Source organism: Dermacentor albipictus, chromosome 8 (genome assembly GCF_038994185.2).
Source record: "Dermacentor albipictus isolate Rhodes 1998 colony chromosome 8, USDA_Dalb.pri_finalv2, whole genome shotgun sequence".
Taxonomy (NCBI): Eukaryota; Metazoa; Arthropoda; class Arachnida; order Ixodida; family Ixodidae; genus Dermacentor; species Dermacentor albipictus.
Genome location: NC_091828.1, coordinates 80,335,050 through 80,360,501, shown reverse-complemented (window position 1 = coordinate 80,360,501; position 25,452 = coordinate 80,335,050). Strand labels below are relative to the sequence as shown.

The 25,452-nt window shown below is 46.7% G+C and overlaps 1 protein-coding gene across 2 annotated transcripts in view; it reads left to right on the top strand.

The window, feature by feature from the left end:
* LOC135898663 (uncharacterized) overlaps nucleotides 1-25,452 on the top strand; it is a 264,427-nt gene that overhangs the window by 102,689 nt on the left and 136,286 nt on the right. For both annotated transcript variants that reach the window (XM_065427740.1, XM_065427739.2), the window contains exon 3: nucleotides 24,770-24,915. The gene's annotated coding sequence lies outside the window, so the exon portion shown is untranslated. The remainder of the gene's footprint in view (nucleotides 1-24,769; nucleotides 24,916-25,452) is intronic.

Below are 25,452 nucleotides of genomic sequence, written 5' to 3'. Positions count from 1 at the left end.
TGGGACTTCAAATTAAGTCCTTGCTCTCTCTCTCTCTCTCCTTCTGCTGCGTGTTAAAGGCTTAAATAATTGTTTGCTCAAACGCCCGGCTGCGCTGAAAACTACGCAGAATGACGCGGCTGAAACTTGCAGGGGGGGGGGGGGGTCGTGGCAACGTACGCTGTTTCTCTCCGAGCACTTGACTCCTGTCTGCGGAAGCAGCTGTTATCCGAAGGCGCCTGCCGCTTATACACATTAGGCCTCTCATCGGGAGAATTGGAGCGCGACGGAAGGAAGGCGCGTTGGGCGATCGCCGCTGCTGGTATCTTAGCCAGGAAGCCATTAAGATAAGACTCTCCGCCTCGTTGACTCCGTATTGAAGTATGCGCGAGAAATGCGCAAGCGCTTTTTCCATGCACCGCCAGATCCGTCCGGATGAGATGCATCGCGTCTGAAGTAGGAGGCCAATTATTCTAAGCGCGGGATGTCCCGTTCTGTTGTAGAGATGTTGCTGTGGAGAAACTGAGGTGTTGTGTGTTATGCATCATGTTATACTCCGTGTTATGTTCCATGTTATACATGTTATATCCATAATCCATGTTAGGCAGCAGAAAACAGTGGAATACATCTTCATGCTGGCATTAATAAATGAGTAAGAAAAAATGAAACGAAACTAATAAAGATAACGGTATCGTAACGGAGAGTTCACAGACCAGTTTTCTTGTGATTTGGGAACGTCCCGAGTGCCCTCCCCCTCACCCTTGCTTTTGAAATCGGCAGCTTTTCCATCTTCCAAAAAGATTAGTGTTGTTTCTTTTTAGGCGTCGTATTTCGCCGCTGCCAGAGCTTTAGACGCGAAGCGCGTCGTCGCTTTTGGCTGCAGGATGCAACGTCACGTGTTCTGCGCTCGCGAAAACTGGTTGTATTAACGTTATTTTGGGAATGGTGGCTAAAACAAGGAGTATATATATATATATATATACATATATATATATATATATATATATATATATATATATATATATATATATATATATATATATATATATATATATATATATATATATATATATACACACACACACATAATGGGCCGGCTGATTTACCGCTTGATGGTGCCATCAACAATGCACTCGCTCCAAATATCGCTAAGTTTACCCTCTACCGATTTTTCGGCATGAGACAGTATCGAGCAAACCTTAGCGGCTATATGGTGTTGCGCTGCTAAGCACGAGGTCGCGGGATCGAATCCCTTCCGCGACGGCCGCATTCCAACGGGGGCGCAAAAAAAAAACAAAAAAAACAGCCCGTGTCTGGTGCATTCGGGGGTGCGCAACCGATCTCCTGGTGGTCAAAATTAATTCGGAGTCCCGCACTACGGCGCACCTCATATCAGACCGCGGTTTTGGCACGTCAAACCCCTCAATACAATTCATTCATTAATGTGCATGCTCAGAACGCCGTCGATTTTCTGCGGCTTATGCGACGACCTGTGTCATATTTGGATAGGTCAACGTTTGTAGCGCGTACGCTAAGAAATAGCGTCGGTAAACATGGCGGAACTATGTTCGTGTTAGATAGCATGCAACTGAGATTTTGGTTTCGATAGCGACTGCCTTTTAATTTGCGTCGCGTTCTTAGAGAAGCCGTGCTTCGATGGTGACTTTCGGTGCAATTGTTTCTGCGAAAAATGCGCCTGTCTATGTATGCAAGAACCTTTGTTTCTCCATGTTGGCTTTACACGGTGGTGTGTCGTGCAACTGTAGCACATGGCCGCACTCTCTGATTGCGTTCTTTGAATGTGTCCCAGTTGTATAGTGTGTCACGTGGTCTCGGTCTTATTGACGCCGTTAGTTGCGAAACAAACAAACATCATCATCATCATCATCAGCCTGGTTACGCCCACTGCAGGGCAAAGGCCTCTCCCATACTTCTCCAACAGCCCCGGTCATGTACTAATTCTGGCCGTGTCGTCCCTGCAAACTTCTTGATCTCATCCGCCCACCTAACTTTCTGCCGCCCCCTGCTACGCTTCCCTTCCCTTGGAATCCAGACCGTAACCCTTAAAGACCATCGGTTATCTTCCCTCCTCATTACATGTCCTGCCCTTGCCCATTTCTTTTTTTTGATTTCAACTAAGATGTAATTAACTGGTGTTTGTTCCCTCACCCAATCTGCTCTTTTTTTATCCCTTAACGTCACACCCATCATTCTTCTTTTCATAGCACGTTGCGTTGTGCAAACAAACGTGCCTTGAGAAAGAAAAAAAAAAAAGACTCTGCGCCACATTTGAAAACATTTTCTTCTACCGCTTGCTTAGGCGTACCTCTGGCTAGCAAAATTATGTATTGGCAGTTTATAAGCTGTCTACAGATTACTTACGGGATGTTCCGCCTTCCTAGAGGCTTGTAATTGTGGCTTTAAAAGGGCTATCGGCTATGTTGAACAAAAATATTCGTTAAGCCAATTTCTTTCGGGGTCACAGACATACGGAGCTATTGCTATTCTGTAGAGAACTGTCGACAAAAAGTGTAACGTCCTACGCTGACCGGTGATTTTTCTAAAGAATCGATCTGTGGCAACACACCTCTAGCTTCTCTATAGATTTTCTAAGCGAGCCTTTCTGTGAGCGGTTTCTCTGTACCAACGTAGAAGACCAGGTTATTGGTTTGTGTTAGAGAGTACATCATTACTACGTTTTCATTAGTGACCCTCTTGCTCCCCTGTGCGTGCCTTTATGGCCGGTTCCTTTCTCGCCCGTGATGTGATATTGCACGCTACGCGACCACGAGGAATCGGTAAACAACCGCATTGCTTCAACGCGGAGCACTTCGCGGAAGAGTAGCCCATTATGGCTAATAATGCGGGGCGTACGTATAGGGAAGCTAAACACCCGATTTCTTGGAAGTGAGGGACGCCCGCGCATCGAACGACATCGCAATGTTTTCTTCGTGCCGCATGCTGATGGCGTTGGTCAAGAGAGCATTTGGCCAGTGGGTCACTACAGAGAGGCCCAATGATACAGATCTCGAGGTCATTTACGCTGCGGTGCCCATGGCGTCAAGCCACACCCCGCGCTCACCTTGGAGGGATATGGGATATATATCTAGGTGTAATATGTATCTAGCTATAATCGAATGTCCCCCAGCAGATTTCCTATTAGGCGCCGTCGTATGTTCCGTGTCTCGAAACGAATCGCGAAGTCTTTGAGCAAGCGTTGGGCTTTCTTCGTTGCTACGGACGAACGTGTACGTCTGTCTGTACCAGTTATTCTGGCTGCGGTTTCACAGGAAGGCTAAGCATCTCGGTCGCAATGCTTGCACTTAAGTTATCGAATATTCTTTCAAGATGAAGCTTTAGCTCGCGGGCTTCTATATAAATACACGGGAATTAAGAAATACCCCCCCCCCCCCCCCCATTTTTCAGAAACGACTGCATGCAATTTGATGAGGTTCATTGCATTTAAAAGAAGAAAGTTCAAATATGGTCGTTGTTGGAGATAGAAGTTTTATGTACGCCCTTTCCACTGTCTCGTGACACTGCCCGAAGACCGACTGCATATCTGGTTTTTTTTAGACGATACTGCCTTCTCGCGTATACCTTCCATCAGATTACACAACTGCAGCGAGAATTCCGTTACCCCCTTGGTGCTTGATTCAGCTACAAGTTCGACTGACAGTACCAAAAATCTACTACAATTAGTCAATTAGTCTACAAAAGTCACTACAATTAAGTTCAAGACATCTCATCAGACTACATCTACAGCCGCGGAGCTTGCTGTCCTTCGTAACGGACTTCGCATAAGTGGCGAGGAACCACCCGAAAAATTGAGTGTTTTCAGTGCCTCCATTTCGGTCACATTGCTTGGTTTCCGCGTTATGCTGTGGATCCTACGAACAACTAGTTACAGAAATCTGAGAGTTTCTTCATCGTCTCGTCGAGCAAGGGCACAACTTCAAATTTCAGTGGCTCCCTAGCCACTGTGGCATAATGGGTAATGAACATGCCGATGAAAGAGAGAGAGAGAGAGAGAGAGAGAGAGATGAAAGAGGACAGGCAAGGACGCTAAGCAGATATTAGCCTCCGGTTTTCTACCCTACACTGGAGTTGGGAAATAGGTGTTAGAAAAAGGACAGGGAATGAAGCTGCTCGAACTGCTCATGAAGACGACGTGCAGGAACTAAATCTCGCTATCAAGAACACATGCAACAGCGAAACTTCGAGTGCTTCCAAACGATGCCACACAATCGTTGTGAAACACACCTAGCTTCCAGCACACACGTCTACGTCGACTGGACCACTGTCTGCGACTTCGTCCTCCACCTGGACTATCCCGACCCGAGACCTTGCCGACTGTGGCTTGGCGTCGCTTTTGTCAAATCGTTTGCTTTCCGCATCAAAAGGGAAGGTAGTGCTGCGTGTGACGACTTCGGTAGCGAGGAAACTATTGAACGCGTTGTTTGCCCTTGTCCCCGATACAACGCACACAGACAGTCACGCGCGACGGCGCTGGCCCGTCTTCACGACCGACCGCTTTATGAGCAGGCAGTCCTGGAACGCCGTCCTATGCAGTCGTCACACTGCAAGTCGGTCAAGGCACTCTTGGAGTTTTCGCGTTCGAGTGGCCTATCAGAGCGACTTCAGTTCTCACGGAGGTTACCAGCCTCCTATATTTATTCTTTTTCACGCCTTTGCTCTATCTCTCAGCTATCATTTCCGTCTTTTGTTTCCCCTTACCTTTCCCCCAGTGCAGGATAGCAAGCCAGAATATATTGCCTTTAACCTGCTTGTCTTTCCAGCCCGTCTCTCTCTCTCTCTCTCTCTCTCTCTCTCTCTCTCTCTCTCTCTCCCTATTCTTTTTTTTTTCTTCCATGCCCTGCTAAGGCTGCGGTGGAAAGGAGTGGTGTCCAGAATGCTCCGCCTACTGAACGTCACTATGGCGCGCCGTTCAAATTTGATTTTGGTCGTTCACATGATGCCACTATACTTCCGATTTAGGTGCCTACGACGCGCCAAATGCCGAGGCTATCCGTCTGGTTACGGTTGAGTTCACGTTGTCTCATTCAATAAAACTTGCTGCTGGGCGAGTTTGCTCACAGTGTAGCAGATATCTACACCTTGCTGTTCTCGCACCGGGGGACGTGAATGTCACGTTTCCTTTCACACTTATCGCTACGACAATCACACCATTTCTGAGGGTTGAACAACCGCCATCTTCATGTTTGCTCATGCGAGTACATTGGCAGCGTGCACATCGGCTACGCGATGTGGAACACGTCGTCTGCTTCCCGAGTTGAACACCGAGTTCAACTCGGGAAGCAGACGACGTGTTCGTTAGATGTTGGCACCCGCCGCGCGGTTGCTTAGCGGCTATGGTGTTGGGCTGCTAAGCACGAGGTCGCGGGATCGAATCCCGGCCACTGCGGCCGCATTTCGACGGGGGCGAAATGCGAAAACACTCGCGTACTTCGATTTAGGTGCACGTTAAAGAACCCCCGGTGGTTGAAATTTCCGGAGTCCCCCACTACGGCGTGTCTCATAATCAGATCGTGGCTTTGGCACGTAAAACCCCACAATTCAGTTCAGGGCTGCAGTGCCAAGTTTAGCATATTGCATGGTAAGTTTAGCACACTGCTAAAGTGGTGCAGACCAGTTTTATCTTGCACCAGCTTCACCAACGGATAGTAGCCACATCCAAATTGCTCAATGCGAAGACCTTTAGCCAGGAGCGGACAACAGTGAGCATCGCTGGTAATCGCATGTCTGGACATAGCTTTCGCGGCTTCTTAGGGCGGCCGGCCACGCCGCTCGACTGGGCAGGCCTCCTTCCTCTTTTCTTCTTTTGTTCCCCTTACCCCTCCCCTCTGCAGTGTTGTTGACGTGTCCTCACGTCGACCCACTTTTCTCTCCCTTCCCCCTTGTGCAGTGCGGTTGAGGTGTCCTCCATTGAGAGACAGTTACCGCGCTGCACTTAGCCGCACCTCTCGCCCCCCCCCCCCCCCAATCAAGAATTTCTCTCTCTCCTCACGTCGAGAGAAAGTTACGGCGTTGCATTTTTCTCTTCTGTTTCCTACCGATAAACGTTACTTACTACCGTAGGTTTCGCGTGGTACGAGGTTACGTGAGTGTTCAAAACTAACATAAATTGGCGACACTCGACGGTTACGACTCTGCTAAGCAGGGTGACCAAAGTTTAATTCCTATACGCCGGTCGCTGGGGCGTTGGCGAGCGTTTGCAGACGATAGCCGCCGCGATAGTGCGACAGTCGTACTTTCAGAAGTACGTAATTGCTGTCCGAATTCGGAACGCACGTTTTTGCTTACTTTTAACCTGCATATTAAACTACGTCAATAAATGTACAAAGTAACAGTGTAAGAAGAAGCACAGTCATCCAAACACCCTTCCAGATTGATGTCAACTATCGGCCAATAGCAGACGCGCATGGGAGTCCGCTATATGATGAAATGTGGCTGCCCGAAAAGAGTGAGGAGGAGGCTTCCGTTGGAAAAGAGATTTTTCGAGAAAAAAAAAACAAAAAGGTGACTTCGCGCTCCACTTGCGAGTTGCACGCGCTGAGCACGAGTGCATAATATGGTTGAAATGTTCACTGCAGCGCTTGCTATCCGCGGATGTTTCTTTTTCTTCTTTTTTAACTTTGTACCAAGTCCGAGAGGTGGTTTATGGCCCCAATTAAGCTTGTTTCTTTCCGCATTTCTGGTCTGTCCAAGACTTCCGATGCGAGTACTATATGCCCCGTTTCCAACCTGTCTTCGGCGCATGCCATGGCGCTCCGGCTCACACGAGCCATAAGCCCAGGTCGCAAAAAAAAGCAAGAGAAAAACAGCCTATTCGCTTGTGGAAAAAAACAAAAGAAGAAACAGCACACCATAACCGACGCATTGTGAAAGAAGGTAAATTGTACAGACACGGACGCGAGGGAACCAGACAACACAAGCGCCGATGCCTTCGCCGTCGCTCGCTGTCCATAATGTCGTCTGGCCTCGAGCAGTTTGCTGCGTAGTCTGTTTACATACCGTTATGTCAGGCGCTCGCTTCATTGCCCTCCGCCAAACAAAAGCGCAGAGCAGCTCCGAGAAAAAAGAAATAGAGAAAAAAAGAAAACCCTTGAAAGCATAAAAATGCAGCAATGGTCCTCCACATATAAACAGTAAACACAAAAAAAAGAAAGAGTAAAATCAATATACAGAAAGAATGCAAAGTAAAAACTGTGGGCGCGTGCTAAATCCAATACAAAGCTCGCGCATTCGCGGCGTTGCCCACGAGGCTCTCGTCGTCTGCAATGTAGAAGCAGACGACGAGGCACGAAGCAGGCCGGCATTTTTCTGGCCCGGCGGGAGGTAGCTTATCTGTCTAGTCTTTCAATGAAAGCCTTCGCCACGTGGTGAGGATATTTGCGGAAAGTCACGCTACGTAAGGGGCGCCCTCTACCTGAGTACCTATTCTGAACGTGTGTTCTATCCCGAAAAAAGGAGCGGGAAAATAAAAACAGAGAGGAAAGAAGAATGAGAAGAAGAAAAAGCAACGAAAAAGCAGCTTCGCGGCCTCGTGTGCCGGTGAATGGCTCTTGGCGTGCCCGCCGAGAGCCAGAGCGGTGGCGTGACGAAAGGGTTCCGGCCATATTTAGAATAGCCCGTGTGGCCTGCTGAGAGCGGGTGCCGTGTAAACCTCAATCTATACTGCTGCCCCCGGTTCGCAGCGAGGTTCCAAAAAGCACCGGTGCTCCTTCGTGACTCGTTTCTTTTGCGTGTACGCGCTTGGCTCTTTACTCGTTTCCCTTTCCGCTTTGAGGAGGTCTGTTTGGGTTAAGCGACAATTGCGACAACGAAGTGTGCGTTTGTGAGGAAGGCGGGGTGGGGGGGGGAGGTATAGGGATGCATTTCGGAATTGCTTTGCGGCGTAGCTCGTCGCGCTGTCGAAGCCATCGCGTGACCACCTTTGACGCACGAAATGCGACACGCGGTTCGTTTTTGAGTGAGAACCGCGCGCTACTCGTATTGATTCATTCGAAATGATCTCATTCGCCGTACGCTCGATACAGTGTCGCTGTCACGCGACTTGGAAACTGTTCGGCGGCGTGTCATTGGTGTCGCTTCCCGAGTTCGGTTATCGTAGTTACTGCTTCGCCGGTTGAATGAATGTCAGACTGGGTAGAGGTTCTGACGTTGATATGTGCACATATTTGTTTTGTACGTTGTTTTGACTTCTCTAGTTGTTCTTTCTTCGCTAATATGCTTTAAGATAGCCGGGCTCTTTAGTGGCCAATCACCCCATCTCAGACAACTAATAAAAAAGGAGAGACTGAATGAAAAAGAAACTATAGGATACTAATAGTGTATAAGCTTATCAATAAAAATTAACGTGCTAAACTCAGTAGGGCTTAGCGAACTCACAAAAAACTAAATTCTACGCCTTTCTGGAGAGGCAATATATTTATCACATTTTGCGAAGCGAGATCGCAACTCTACACGATTGTAGTTACGAAACGAAGTGTCATATCCACCAGAAAAGAGGACGAAGCCACACACAAAGGGAACAGATTTAAAGAGTTTAAAAAGGGTCAGTGATGCCTCACTTTAACTAAGCTAGCAGAGGGGTTGTCTTGAAAATGCACTTGACCAAAGTTTGATTCCCGGGTCAGGACTATACTACTTCAACTCAGCATCCTTATTTATGAGGAACTCGTGTAAGGTATTTTTGGATGTCCGCGATAGGCATTAATTGGCCGGCAATTTCTTTCTTTTCTTTCGTGAAACTTCATCCAAGTTAAAGAGAACGAGAGTGAGAGAGAGACAACTATTTAGCGCAATATAGATAATTCAGCGCGCGCATATGCAGCCGCCCACACGCCACTCTGCCTCCGGAAGGGGCTCGAAGATCGAAAGGCCCTTGGAAGAATCGTCTATTTTTCTCGGTTTATTTCTTTCTCCAACCCGAGGATTTGCGCAGAAGCTTCTCGCCTACTGCGCCCATGCAGTTAGCCAGTTTCTTTCGGTTAGTTAGTTTCTCCACGCTTATGGTAATCCACGCTGTGGTAAGATGATCGCGTAACTCGGGATCTTTAACGAGCGTCCGGGAAGTCATGTATGTATGTATGTATGTATGTATGTATGTATGTATGTATGTATGTATGTATGTATGTATGTATGTATGTATGTATGTATGTATGTATGTATGTATGTATGTATGTATGTATGTATGTATGTATGTATGTATGTATGTATGTATGTATGTATGTATGTATGTATGTATGTATGTATGTATGTATGTATGTATGTATGTATGTATGTATGTATGTATGTATGTATGTATGTATGTATGTATGTATGTATGTATGTATGTATGTATGTATGTATGTATGTATGTATGTATGTATGTATGTATGTATGTATGTATGTATGTATGTATGTATGTATGTATGTATGTATGTATGTATGTATGTATGTATGTATGTATGTATGTATGTATGTATGTATGTATGTATGTATGTATGTATGTATGTATGTATGTATGTATGTATGTATGTATGTATGTATGTATGTATGTATGTATGTATGTATGTATGTATGTATGTATGTATGTATGTATGTATGTATGTATGTATGTATGTATGTATGTATGTATGTATGTATGTATGTATGTATGTCCTCAGCGTTAGGTACTTTACGCATAACCTATTTCCTCTATTCGACGCTGGCGGCGAATGGCCTTCTGCACTGTTAGGAAGGTCAACGTTGCCACAGCGGCAGTCTCGCAGCCCCTGCTTCTTGCCACCGGTCTCGTGCAAGAGGGCAATTTGCACGCCTCGCCCCTATAGACCACGCGTACGCTGACCCACTAAAGCGTAGAACTGCTGGCACGCACGCCTGGCTGCCCTGTCTCCCGCTCAGTATTTTTCCATTTCCCGAAGCCATTCGCGTTTCTTTGTGTTCTTATTTTTTTTTACGAACACTGTAAGCGGTCGCCTCGGCCACGGCTCACCAGGCACGGGGCGTGGCATCGAATCTGTTGAACGCTTTGCGCTGGTTTCCGCGTCGCACGGTGAACTGGGTCACGCACTCTCACAGGTGTAGTTCCGGCGCATTGTCAAAATTCCACCCCGGCTGTCATTCTGGCTCGTCATTGTTATTTAAAGGTGAATCAATTAATCGTCATATTAATTAGGCGTATAAATTAAGAAGAACCTTTAGCTGCGGGGATTCTATCTAAATTCTTGGGAAAGGATAATTAGTTTTTCTCAGCAGCTACACCGCGCATTAAATTTGATTAGGCAGCTTGCATTCAAAAGAAAAAAGCTAAATGAAGTGATGTTGAACGCGGATTTTTTTTTTAGTTTAGGCCGTCGATTTTTTTTTGTAACTGAAAAGATGTCACACTTCTGTAAAATGCATCTAATAGCACATATAAAAACGGGCAGAATTGGTGTACTATACATGGCACTGAGATACGCCACTAATATGTGAGTAAGATTTTTGCGCAACCCTTGACAAATTGTGACAAGTTCACGTAAGATGTAAATTAATATACCACATTTCTCAACTTCAGATGTTCTAAAGGATGCAGTTTACAGAACTGCGATATAGCTCTTTTTGGTGCAGAGTTACGCGCTTGTAAACGTTGTGCCTCTACAATTTTCTTTTCAAACTTATCAATTTATCGTTACCTCGTAAAAGAAATCAGGCACTGATTCAAAATTCCGCTTCCAACAGTCGCTAAAGTTTAACTCTCTCTTTCTCTCTCTCTCTCTCTAATGCAACAAATGTTGTCAAGATCGGCCAAGTCGTTATCTCAGAAAAGCACTTCAGCGTTTTACATGCATCTGAATAGGCGGCATCGGAGTTATGCCGCAGCTAAAGCTTCCACTTGGGCCGCTAATTCCTACTTCGGATTGCTTAAGCCCACTTACAGAGGGGGGCAATCAAGTGGGCACACCCGGAAGACAAGCGCACGTGTGTATGCACTGAGTTGTATGCCAATGCGGTAAGGTGAGCCTAAGTATACGCTTGTATCGACGGAACGCCAACGCTCGTTAAATCCACTGGGCTTTCCGCAAATTGGTTGAGGTATGCTTCCATTAGGAAACATTGTGCGATAGTTTCTGTGGATGCAGGAAAGGACTAGGAGCGAGCACTACGCGGCACGCGATGCTATAGCCACAAGAGTCGGCCCAACAAGCGATCGAGTCGGCCCAACAGAGTCGGCCCAACGCGTCAGAGCCCGTGGTAGGTCTTAGCGCTCCGGCTTTGCAGGCAGAGCAGGCGCATGGACTAAAAGCTACCGGGAATCAAGCAGTCACGCCCAATACGGTGAGTCTCCATGATCAGGTGTTGGGTCGACACTGCGAGAGAGAGAGAGAGAGAGAGAGAGAGAGAGAGAGAGAGAGAGAGAGAGAGAGAGAGAGAGAGAGAACAGAAACAAATCATGAACCATTCAACTCTGGGAAGGTGGATGACCAGCGCAGCTGTTTATCAAACGATACAGAGGTGACACAGAATTTTGAACAAAGGTACGGACATATTTATTGCCCTCGCCGGTGGTCATCGTGACGATAGGTATGCACACGCATTTTCGTACGTATCGCCTCTGTTATTAAATGCGTCCGTCACGTAAGACAACGAATGGCTCATACCCCCTTGAGCAGTGCTTCATACCAACCTAAATAAATTAAAATAAATTAGTTAACGCGGCCTCTCCATTACCATGACAGGAGAGAAATGAAATTCCACGCTGGAATGATGAGCGGCAACGGAGCCAGCTGTGGGGAAGAAGACGACGATGCTCGAGCCATTGCTGCTGCTGATGATGATAGTTGTTGTCGATGACGACGACGACGACGACGATGATGATGATGATTATGATGATGGTGATGATGATGATGACGGCGATGACGATGATGATGACGATAATTTCCTCTTGCAAATGAATGGATCATACACCCTTGAGCAATGAGCGACAACAGAGCAGAGCTATAGTAGGAGACGACGACGACGACGATGAACGCGTTACCACGAGCACGTTCACGCGGTTGTGCCAAGGGGCGCCAATGAGCTAGTACGCGGCTTGTTCGCCGACGACGGAAGTGCCCTAGCCACATACAGCCTCGCTGTTAAAAAAAAGCAAAGAGAATGGGTCCGTGAAAAGTTGGCCCGAACGAGGCCGTGGCTGCTTGACGCGATTGCTTCGTCCTAGTTTGCGTTTCCTTCCGCCACGGAGAGCTCCAGCGCAATGCGCGCGTTCATTTGGAAATTTAGCCGGGCACTAACGGATATACTAACCCCCGTATGCAGAGATGCAACTTAAGTCGAAGCACATGCTTGACTTGATTTAGATGACGCCTATGGGGAACGCGCCGAAGGAAACGCAGTGAGCGTCTCTGGGCACGTTAACGCCAGGCGTCATCTAAATCAACTCAAGCATGTGCTTCGACTTAAGTTGCATCTCTGCATACGGGGGTTATATGCGGGTCTTTGTAACGACAGCGCACGCTTTGCCGTTCTTTGTTTCGTAGGACGAGGGTGTCGGCCGGCGAACGCGCCGCCGCCTGGCTCCTTGTCTTACGACAAGCGAGATTTACGCGTGTTTCGGGCGTGCATATTTATGCGGACGTGGTTTGATGAGAAACCGAGTTTCTCGAGTGGCATTAATGCAGGACGACGTCGTCGAAAGCGAATAGTCAAAGCAACGCAACGACCCGTTGCAAGCTTATTCTCGAATTGATAGCGGGAACGAAAACATCGATGCAGTGTATGATGAAACACCCGTATAACTTGCAAGGCAAAGGTGCAATTTAGGAATATTGATGAAAGCAAGGCACTTTTTTACTTGTACTTTTGTGGACGAGAAGTGTGTGTATTATGGGTATTCGCTGTTTAAGCGCCGCAGCGTACCGTCAACGCCATCGATCATAAACCGTGTCAGAGCAATTAAGCCCATTCCATTGGAGAATGCGCACCTTGCCTCCCTGAGAAAAGGAATCTAGGCAGACTGTGTAGTGTCTACATTGACGCTATGTAGATAGCGTCGTTATATATTTATTCCGTACACTTTGTTTTCCAGCTACATAAATTTTGTATACAATGTTTGAACGGGTGTCATAATAAGTCTACGTCGTTGTGGCTGCTGCATTGTTGTTAAGGTCAATGCAATTCTCGCTCCGTTGTTTTACACTCCCTAATGCGTACAGGAATCTATATTGCGATGTTTGAACCATTGTGTATTTGCTAACAGTGTTGTTAGCTGTAGTATGTACTATATTCATTGTCTTGTATCGCGCTTTCTCTTCCTCTTGTTTTTTTTTCTTTCTTTGTTTTTGCAGTCACGTAGTTATTTTCAATGAGTTACAATGTATCTTCTTCTTGTTATTATTTCCCCCCTATGTAATGTCCCCACCGGGCCTTTAGGGTAAACGAATAAATAAATAAATAAATAAATAAATAAATAAATAAATAAATAAATAAATAAATAAATAAATAAATAAATAAATAAATAAATAAATAAATACCGTTTGTCTCTAAAAAGCTGTTGTGTTCTTTATTTTTTGCGACAGGTAAAAGTACTTGCACTATATACACATCATATATTATAGAAAATTTATCAGGTTCTATGGTTTATTAGCACGAACCATGGATTTTAAGGACCGATGATATGCACAGGTGACCGGTAAAATTAACGAGCTGGGTGGCATCAGTCATAACCACTTTGAAACAGGTGGCTAATAATATTTATTCATCCATCCTACGACCGATGTAAAGTGATACGCAGGCTGGGTGCGAGTGAAAGCTGCTGTTTTTAAATGAACAGTGCTAACCTTATTGACAGAGAGTATAAAAAGCGAAATTCGAACGTGCAATACAATCATTAGACCGCACGAAACGTTGGTGAGATGTACAGTTGCGTTCAAAAAAAGAAATAAAGAAGATGAAAAAACAGGATGCGAGATACCATTATAAGACCTACGTCGTTCCGTCGTCAGACCTCGGACGATCGAACACCATAGGCGTTAAAACCGGCTCTTGCACCATGTTTTTTCAATCTTGTTTTTTTTTTCGTTAAAGAGCTTGGATAAAGTTAGCTAGACCAGTGTGACCAAGTTCCTCTTGTTCACATTGGTCGAAGGGACCGTAAGACTGCATGACAGCGCCGACTTACGAAAAATCGGAAAACTAACCGTTTAAATTATTTGTATCAATTAAACGAATCGTTTTGTATGCTGGCGTCGCCGTACAGTTTCAGACTATACGGCGCTTCTTTCATACTGAACGTAACTCCACGTTTCTACAGAAGTTTCACTGGTTGGCGTAATTGCATTTTAAGAAACACCGCCTACCGGCAAAAGGGCACTACCAGTCCGTCTATTGTTTTTTTTTTCGTTTGTTTCTGTAGCCTCATCAGCTGGGAGATTACTCGAAGCACTGGTGGCTCGTCGTCGGCAAATGGGAAAATCATTTAGGCTTCCTGCGCTGGGCGCAGTTGGGGTGGTTTGTGCTAAGTAGCGGAAACGGCTACATTGGGGGAACAAAGGTACGTCGCTTTCGGGAAAAAAGAAGGGAGTTTAGGTATCGTTCAACGGAACGGCCAAGATTGCGACCAACGCGGCTATATATCGGAGATGGACGGTGATCTTAAGCAACACGGGTAAATGACGTTTCCGAAGAGGCCGTACACCGCGGCGGCCTATTCGATAGGCTTATCTTTGGCCCCAATGTTACACACTTACACGAAGATTTCTCTTTGGGAGGGATAAAGAGGACTTATCTACAAAAATAAATTCAGGAAGCTTACTTACAAAAAAAAAAAAAAGAGAGAGAGAGAGAGAGAGAGAGAGAGAGAGAGAGAGTTGTTATGGTTTACTTTGCACAGAGGCAATGGGTCCCAAGGGGCGAAAAGGTCACAGAAATGGAAAAGAAGAAAGTGGTCGGAGCTGATAGCTCTGCCGGCGTGAGCGTGCTCTGAGAAGGCTACGCGCTCTCAGTATAGAAACGCGGAAAGCGACAAATCCCACTGCGCCCGCTACGCCTCCCCTCCCCCACTGCCCCCTCCCCCGCCCTCCCAACCGCGATGTTGGTCATAGGAGCTCAAGAGCGACTGTACCCGCGGGCGAACAGGTCGCACGAGCGGAAGCCCTTGTATGCCCGGCTCTCAAGTTTTCCTGGGACATAAATATTGGGTTGCAGTTGCGCAGTGGAACTGAAAGCTGCGGGAGTTGGTACTGGCTCACGCAGCAAAGGAAATGGAGAGCCGCGCTATACTTGGCATAAATGTACGGCACAGTAGCGCGAACAAACGGACACGGAACAGCCATAGGTATACCACAATCGCCAAAACGTCACTAGCTTTTGCTTCGCCCTTTTTCTGTATGTTCTTTTTGTTTTTCTCTCGTTCGAGTAAACTAGTTTCAGTTAAACGATGTCTAGGTGTTACATGTCTGTTTGTTTGCTCTCCATTGCAAAGGAACCGGTTCATACTGCAGGTTGCGCAAAAGACGCGTGGATAAGAAATTGACGGCGCGGACCACACCAGGGCCAAACCTTTAAATGATACTTTAAAGTGAAGCTTCCTTTCTTCTTTTCTTTTTGCCTAGTCTGCCTGGTTCGGCATGGTTGCCTGGCTGTCGAAGGAATAGTCTCACAATCTGTATTACTCTGCTGTGTGTAATGACTTTCAAATATTGTCCGAAACGCCTTCATATATCTGTAGCGCCTTCATTTTTGACTGTACACTTCCACAGCTCCCCCCTGTTCATCGTCGTTGAGGCTCGTTAGCGCGCTCGCACGTCCATGCCGGGCGTGACGCCCTAAAAACGAGTCCTCTCGTCTTGTGACACGCCATCGCGCAGCCCACGGTCACGTCGCGCTCTCTGCGTTCGCCGTTCGCGCGCAAAACCGCCGTGCAGAGCTGCGTAGCGTGAAGCCCCACCGCGGCTCCCAACGGCGTTTCCTCTCAACGAGCTCTACGGGAGGCAAGAAAGACTGAGAGAGAGAGAGAGAGAGAGAGATGCCTGGACAGCGGGGTAGTAGTCAACGGCCTCACACAGCGAGGCCCGCAGCGCTTCCCCTCAACGAGCTACACGGGAGGCGAGGAAGACTGAGAGAGAGAGAGAGAGACTGAGAGAGAGAGAGAGAGAGAGAGAGAGAGAGAGAGAGAGATGCCTGGACAGCGGGATAGTAGTCAACGGCCTCACACAGCGAAGTCCCCAGCGTCACGGGTCGAAGCTCGCGTCACGAAGGCGCCCGGCGCCGACAGGGCTCGACGCCGAGCCAGCCGCGGAGCCAAGCCACTGCCGTAGCTTCCTCTATGCGTTTGGCGCTCTTTTCCTGTTTTCCTTTGTGCGACGCCGAGGAAGCTGAACCCTCGGAGAAAGTGCGTGCTACCCGCTCGCTCTCTGTTTGTTCGTTTCGTTCTTTTCGCTGGAATGTTTCTGCAGCGCAGCCAAGCGCGCGACAACGGGATGAAGTGGAGGAGCAAACACTTTCTCGGTGAAGGAAGAGGTGCCGGTTCTTTTTTTTTTTCCCGAGTCTGGGCCCGCGTGGGACCCTATATAGAGTGAGTGACCCACGCGGAAGAAAGAAACACGGTGCTGACGAACGTCGACTGCTTCCATTCCTGCTTTCACCCAACCATGGAAGTTTGGCCTCAAGACGAGGGTGATCGTGATGGTTATGACGATCACGATAGCGATGACAGTTCTTTAATTTGACACGAGCTCACTGTCGAGGAAACGAGAAACAAGCGCTTGGAGGAAACGAAGCAACTGTGTAGTAAATGCTGCCGTAACACGAGACGATACGAGTGACAGAACTGGCAACGAACGAGTACTGCGTAATTGAGTAATTAGACAAAGGGAATAAATTACTGCATTTAAATGAAGTGCGCAGAGAGAGGCAGAGAGACAATTAATTCAACGATTCATATCGCAAGTAATTTGGAGGAAATATAATGGCGACCGTAAAGAAAGAATTAGTTGACGCGGTGAGCGTTTTGCAACTTGGAGGGAATCGCGTACAGCATCGGACACATCTCTGTGGCTAACAATACCTGCTCCCGAGACCCCAAGGGAGAGAAAGGCACAAACACTTGCATTCCAGCCAAGTTTACGAAGCCTTTTTCCTTCTCTCCAAAGCTGAACGCTTCACAAGTGTGCAGTGTGCCCAAATGTACCAAATTAATTTTTATGCGTCGTCAGTTTCACGGTATGCGACGTTAGAATGGTTAATGAGCGATAAGAATAAGCCGAATCGAGGAGCTGTTTATTAATTAACGACTGTAACAAGCTTACAGAAAAGGAATTCAAAGAAATCGTGCAAGTTATCTGCCTTTATCTGCCTTTTTGCATGCATAACTAATACGACAAACCTTGATCTCTCTAAAAACAAAACAAGAAATACACGTAAATGTAGAGCAATTTATTGGGGATGGACAGTGCAGGGAAACACACTCTCAGGGACGTGGCCCCTCGCTCTGTTTAGCGCCAGTGAATTCATACCTGCGAGCTCGACTTTCAGTGCTCCTGCAGCGCAATGTTGGAATCTAGATGACGGGAAGTTCATTTAATTTTATTGAGCTTTTCTATCAACAGACAGTCTGAACGCGAAAAAAACGAAGGGGAAGCTAAAGGCTAAATGAGCCCGGACAGAGGCTTCTCTTCTGGACACAATTCAGGAAACAAAAAACGCAAAGCATCTTGTAAAGGGTTTGAAACATGCATGAATAAGTGAACGTAAAAGTAAATAAAGCAAAAGTAAGTGACCATCATCTTCAGGCGAAGTGTCAAGCAGACGCACGTGCTTTGTGTTCATGTTAAACACCCGTGTACTTTGATTTACGTGCACGTTAAACAAACCCAGGTGGTCGAAATTTCCGGAGTCCCGCACTACGGCGTGCCTCATAATCAGAAAATGGTTTTGGCACGTAAAACTCCATAATTTAATTTTTTTTTCGTGTTCCTGTTAGGAAGGAAAGTTATGGTCATGTACCATTTGCCACTTGTGAGGCTGAATATATACAAAGCACGTGCACTTCACTGTCATGACGCGCGTGGAATGACGTTTTTTAGTTAGCCACGTAGGAGCGATAGCGGCGGACGCGCACACAGTGTCGACGCCTGCAGCTGTTAGCTCTCTCTCTGCTACAACGATTAAGGCGATGGGTGATGGAACGTTGTCGAGGGAGGCCACATCATGTGACCACTGTGGTGAAGTGGAAACTGTCGCCTATATTGTGTGCCAGTGTATGCAGCACTGTGCCCAGGGGACGCTCCCCTTGCTGTCGTCACCACAGTGGTCATGTGACCACTGTGGTTAAGTGGAAACTGTCGGGTATATTCCGTGCCAGTGTATGCAGCATTATGCACAGAGACGCTCCCCGTTGCTGTCGTTCTCGACAAGCTCGACGACCGACCTCTGAAGGAACAATCCTTTAACGGTGACACGACTTATCAGAAGACTTATTTATCTTATCAGAAGACTGTTTAAGCATTGTTGCGCGTTTTGCCATCTACAGAACTCGGTGGACACCTTTGGTACTCCTCACGTTATTAATTTTTTTCTTTCTCTCTCCCCTCCTTGTCGTCCTCCGTTTACTTCTAAGTCCCGTTTCAAGGATGCGCTCACTGGCGTTACTTTGATGGTCAACATTAAATAATGTGCGTGTATGTGTGTGGGAAGTATTAGGCGAGAAGCGCTGCTTGCGTTAGTTATTTAGACGAGATCCAGGGAGGACAAAGACCCAAAACGTCGCTTTAATAATGGACGCGGAAAATTAAAGCGAATGAAGCAGGCACATTCGCCGCCGGTGGGAACCGAACCACGACCTTCGCATGGTGCCTGCGACACTCTATAACTAGTTGGGCTTGGAGCGACTGCTGTTTTCCTATGCCCGCTTTCCTCGGCCTCGGTGTCTGTTGGCTTCCTCGGGTTTTGAATACAGCCGAGCCAGCCGTTATGACTGTTTGTGGCTTTCCAAAGGCGACTCTTCTTTTTTAATTCTTTCTTTTTCGAGGAGTGCAAATATTCTTGCCATTTTTTTGTATAATTATATTTCTTATTGTGCCAATTTCACTATGTATTTATATGCCTATTTACTTGTTTTCATGACTTTACGAATGCTGTCACTTTTCTGCCTTGTATTGCTGGGATGTGGGGCCAGTCAAGCTGCGTTTACATCACCGCTTTTTTCCCGCATTCCGCACCACACATTGTATCTTTGCCTCATGTAGGAACATGTAAACATTGAAACGCTGTGGCGAAATAAACTCCAAACTCCGAACTTTCATCCAAACTTCCTGACGAATGCGAGTGGGTCGTTGCCGAATTTCGCATTCCTTTATTTGTTCGCGTTTCTTATTGTCACATATGCACGACGAGCCTCCTGTAAACAATTTCATTTCATTTTTTTTATTACCTCAAAGACCCCATTCGGGGTATTACACAAGGGGTGGTTAACATGTGAACATAAGAAAAGGCCGGTGTTACATTGCAATACAAGTTTCAACAGTTTCTAGAAATTGTCAATGACATGTGATGGCAGCGACATTAATGGGTAGGTCGTTCCAATCCTTGGCAGCTCGACGTTCCAGTCCTTGACAGCTCGACAATTACGCGTGTAGCTACGAAAAGGGGGAGGAGGAAGGAACACGTCAGGTGTGCGTGCGTGCATGCGTGCGTGCGTGATCGTACGCGCTTGCATGCCGCGTGTTCGCGTGTCCGCCTTACGCGCTTTCCATGAACGCGCCGTATAGGAAGGAGACCTCATGTGTAAGCCGCGCAAAACAAAAGAAAAAAGAAACAAGAAAAACTGCATAACTGAATGACCACTGTGTCGGTTGGTCAGTTACCTGCTGCCACGTGACGATACTAAGAAAATGGTGCCTCTGCGAGTTTCTGCGACCAAGAGCCGAGAGTGCGTTGTTTTATTGCAGCGCGATTTTGAAAGATGAGTCGATGTACGGGTACGTTCGAGCACCGCGCTGTCAAGCGAGCTTTGGCAGCGCCGTTTGGACACCTCCGCGCTTGTTTCCTAAGGCTTCGAATTTTATGGGTTTTTTTTTCGCCTGCTTTTCGATTCTTTTGCTCTCTCATGGGTTTTATTTTTGTGTTGAGGACTCGTACGTGAGGAAGCGGGGTAGCGGCCGTGGAGGACTGCGAGTAGAGTTTTGTCTCCAAGCGGACACGGGGGGTGCCTCGATAGGAGACGCAGGGCTGCATTGACGAATGATTGGCACGCATTATTGGAATCAGCCGCGTGCTTCTTGCACGTGAAAATGTTACACGCAGCAAGTGCGAAGGTCGGAATAATATCGACACTCACTTAAATAGCCATACGTGATTCGAATGCGAAAGCATTAGGGCAATTAGCTAATTAATTGGTTACGTACGCTATACGTGACTTCGTACATTGTCACGCGTCTTTCACAACTCTACTTGAGCTGACCTTAATCCTCCTTTTTCTAATTCGAACCGCCTTAATCCACCCTAATCCACTTTAATCCACCTTAATACACCTTGCACTACTTTATACCAACCTTAATTCACCTTAATCGATTTTAATCCGCCTTTGTCCACTTTACTTCACCGTGATTACACTTTACACCACCTTTAGCCACCTTACTCTAACTTGTAACTTTATTTCTGTATTACTAATGACGTCATACAAGGCGCTCACGACGTCACTGACGATGATAATTTTCGGTACCACTCGTTGCCTACAACGCCGGCTTTTGTGCCTCATGGGAAATATAGTGCTTTCGCATTAAAACATATGCAAGATATTTAAATTCGACACTAAAGAGCTCTCGTAGTGGCACGCTGGACGTAATCAACATTATCGTGCGATCACGAAACAGATCAAAACTCCCGGATGTCGCTTGGCAATACGGTTAGGTATGATGACGCTGCTCTTGAAGAAAGGAAGGAGATAACATTTTAGCAGACGCTGCTTGGAGGAACCGTAGGCCCTTTTCTACATGCTGACATGACTGCGTGCATTGAACCTATATACAGGGTGTCCCAACTATCATGCACCAAGATTCAGAAATATGCAAATGCCACGTAGCTGGGCAGAACCAAGATACTGTTGTTTGCCCTCGCTTGGAGATAGTCAGATGATTTTTTTTTGCATATGCGCCTAATTACATGGTTAGTTTTATTAATTATTCAGCTTCTCAAATATTGTAATTAGATGAAACGTGTCAAAGAGTAAATTCTACAGCAACATAAAAAAAAACTCCCGATACAGCTTTCTGCTGCTCATTACGTGCTACGCGAAAGTGTTCTTTTTTTTCGGGCGTGGAAGGAGCCCGCGAATATACGCAAAATTGCCGCCCGACTGGCCGCTCCAGGCACTTTGAGCCCCCCAGCGCCCTGGTACGTGCTTGCTGAGGCAGGGTGTGCGTCGAGTGAGCTCCTGAACAACACTTCGCAATGATATTGAATGGGGTTTAAATCTTTTGATCCGGGACCTCAGAGAGGTGCGACGTATAGCTAACGCAATTCTCTCGCATTTACCGCTAAATCGCCACGGATTTCCACTTTTCTTATGCGAAACATACTAGCCGCACAACCACGCTCTTCCTTGCTGCGCCGCGCGCGGCCGCGTAGCTACCATATGACGTCATAACAGCTGCAAAAGCGGAGGCTCAACTCTGCGCTCGCTTGCGGCCGCGTAGCTACATTAGCCCCGAGAAAGAGGAATGGCGCCCTCTCGCGAGTGACGTCACGGCCAGGACGCCGCTCGCTCCGGCTCGCTCGGCTGCCGCACGCGCTCGTTCCCTTCGTGTATGCTTGGGGTATGGGTGGCTCGAGCCGTACGTACTGAAGAATAAGTCGGCTTCTTTCAGCTGCCACACCTTAACCACAGTTTCTTCTTCAAAAGCGTGTGAGTCGAAAAACTTTGCGGCTTGGATATCGCAAGCTAAGTAGCGTTAAAGGGGTCTACTAGTTTTTGCAATGCATATATGCGCCGTGTCTATCGGTAAATTTTGACTAAAAAAAGAATATCTGCAAATTCAACGCGCGAAGTTGTGTATGATGCTTCGCTAAACACTTAACATTCCTTTAGTATTTAGCTATGAGAGGTATTGCATTTTACGTGGAAGAAAAATTTGGTAATTGGCGTCAACATGTTATCCGATGTTAGAAAGACACTGCCCAGCGAAGCTGTCATCATGATTCCTATTACTCTGGTGTGTTGTTCTATTCAAATATGGCCATTCATTAATGCGTAAAAAAATAGTTAGGCGCGCATTTCTTATGAAAATGTTTGCTGCTACTTTCATCCCCCTCCGAAACAGGCCTCCAAAAAACGAATTGCTCATGGCTGCTAACACGACGGCGCGTCCTGTAGAGTATTTACATAGTTAATTCACAAACACCATAGTAGCAATCACCTGAGAGAAAAGTTTCGTTGTTTAGATCGAGAGCCACTCAATTGAAAGTGATGAAATGTATCATAGTGGCCCTCAGTAGCCTTTATCGACAATATGGCACACCCCTGATCACGTAACGGTAGCAATCGACTGTCCGTATGGCGAGGCACGCTATGTTCGCGAAACCCATCAGTTCACTTCAACTTCGAATTAAAACCATAAAGCATTTTTTACAGCGCCAACTGGAATGGCTAAAGTATTCTCGAGCTACTACTACGCAGCTTAGATTGCCTACAAAAGGAAAATTCAAGCACCTTTTGTCTCACCATGTCTCGATCCAGCGTTATTTAATTATACAAACGGATAACTATTCGCTTCGTCGGTACATAAAAGAGAACCTTGCAGGCTAATTTAAGTTTGCTCCAATCCAATCGCAAACATTCATAAAGAAAGCACCACAAGCCTTGCATATACTTTCACTTGATTTCTGACCCTCCACAGGGGGAATTTCGATATCTTCAATATGTCCCATACTACTAGTCATTGACGCTTCGACTGCTTTCTGGCTGCAGCTATGCGGTCCAGCAGGCATACTTCACTAAAAAAATTGGGCCGAGCAGCCTGTGTCAGTTTGCCAAACAGATTCGTCATGTATATTCCTCAAGCAACAAGCACCAGTAAATTTCTCAAGTGAGTTTGATTTGATTTGATTTATTAATTTCCATTTACACACACACATGTACAGAGGAGTGGTAAATGGAGGTGGATGAGGGAAAAAAGTCGCACAGACGCGGCTTGAGGTAACCTCACCCTCTTAGGTACAATATGGCTGCATGGGGTAACACATCAAGCGCCATATAAATTACATTTATATAGTGGCCATGAAACATTGCAGTTATACAATATATGAAAGCACAGTGAAATATTTCCACGATAACAATGCAAAACACACTGCGGCATTGAAATAAATAAATGATATACACTTGGTAACATAGACAAAAAAAGAGGAACATAACATGCATTATTAATCATTAACAAACGCGCTCTAAAGAGGTGAGTTGAACGTGTAGCACGGGAAAGGGAATATATATTGGTACATTCCTATTTGTACTCTGTAAATAGCTGTAAGCCTTCATTAACTTTACTTCAAATTTCCGCCGCTTAAAAAAAATAAACACGTGAAGAACCGCCTAATGTTGACAAGCAGTTAAAGAAGCAAGTGAGGCGTGTAGAATCTAAGCTCCAGTATTAGTTAAGTCACCGTGCTACTGCCGAGCGTTTCTGTGAGGAAATGCAAAAATTCGATATTATACCATGAACTACTCGTCGTGAGCAAACCTGTTTTAGCGGGATAAAATCAACGTAACTGCTGTAGAAGTCATATATAGCCAGCTTTGTGACATACTTGTTGCACCGCGGCAGGTATGGTATCATAACTGGATTCCTATAGGCTATGCTTTTGCGATTGTCGATCCGCGTATGAAAAACCCGCAATGGGCTGGTCTGCGTCGCTTCGGCTGGCACTGTAGCGTTGCCTTCGAGAGCTGCATTGTTGTCTAAGAAATTAGCTCTTTGAATAAATATTCGCAAAGGAAGACGTCGTAAAAATATATTTGAGACGACCACCATAAGTATACAAGCAGAGAGAACGAGGGCGAACAAACGAAAACACCGCAGAAAGCGCCCGGACAACGCCCGAACTGTAGCAGACGACAGGCGCGAGTCCGTGCCCTGACGTCACGCGAGCGGCGCTCGCAGCGCCGCTCGCGTTCGTTCTCGGGGCTAATAGCCGGGTCTCAGCTCGTGCGCTCGCCTGCATGAGTTGTTTCTTCGTCTAGCCGAACCAAATATAGCCAAGCAATAGCAGTTCACCAGGCTAAACAGTGGTTCAACAACTAAAATAAAGGCTAGTATGCTTCGCATCCTGGGCTTAACCTTAGCTAAGCCACAGCCATTTTATTTTTTTCTTTCCCCTCGAGAAACCGCGAAGAAGTTAGACGCTGTGGCAGGGGATGCGTTCCCGAGATGTACAGTCGCGGACAGAATATTATGGACCATGAAATCTAAGAAAAAAGCTGAATATCTCCGCAACCTCACAACGCAATCTGGTATTTGCATTTTGGACGTCGACTAGAATATGCTAACAACGTTGTCGTGGGCAGTTTTTCTGGTTGCCGCTACAGGCTGCTCGGGCATTGAACGTTTTCGGAGATCCCGTGGTCCATTTTATTCTGTCCGCGACTGTACATACAGTCGTCGTCGTTCGCGTTGCGCCGAGACGCAAGAATGACTGCGTCACATCTGCCGCGAACGCATCGAACGCGGTCGGCGATTTTATGTACGCGTTTGTGCTTGCGCTGTGCGTTCGAGCGTCGGTGTTCACTCCGGGATCGGCGTTCCAACTTGCGCAGGTAGAGGGAACGGCTACCACATGCGGCGGCTCTATATTCTGCACGGTGCGTGCAAGTGGCGCTAGAGCGGTGGATTCGAGGCCCGCTAGGAACGCCATCGCCGCCCTCGACTCGCCATCGATGAGACGCCGGAGCTTCTTCGGAAGGTGAGTTTACGTTTTTCTCGCTCGTGTGACAGTAAGCCGTGTGAATTTATGTGTTCGCGCGCGCATCTGTGTGCGTGTGCGTTCATTGGTTGGTTGGTTCGTTCGTACATTTGGAACGTGTGAGAACCCCTCGTAGCTGCCGAACAAGATGCCCACTACTTCATGGATTATGGCATCGTCTGCTAGGGACTAGTTGTTAGATTATAGATATACGCAGATTGGCTTTTATACTACGGATAAGAACTCCGAGCCATAGAGTCTCCTACAAAAATTACTAGAGGGAACTCTGGCGCTGCAGTCGTTGTCCTACCATGGGAATGATGGGAAGTACATGGATTTGTCTGATCTTCGTGCTTATGGATTCAGACGTTCTTGTGGCTTTGTATGTTACGCTATATAAATCTTATTGTCGTATATTTCAGCGCAATCTTTATTCTTCGAAGTGCAGAAGACGCCGGGAACGCGTACAATTGCTATTGATTGCAACGATTGAGCTTGTCTATGTGCCCAAATGGAAACGCGCCAAGCGTCTCAGGG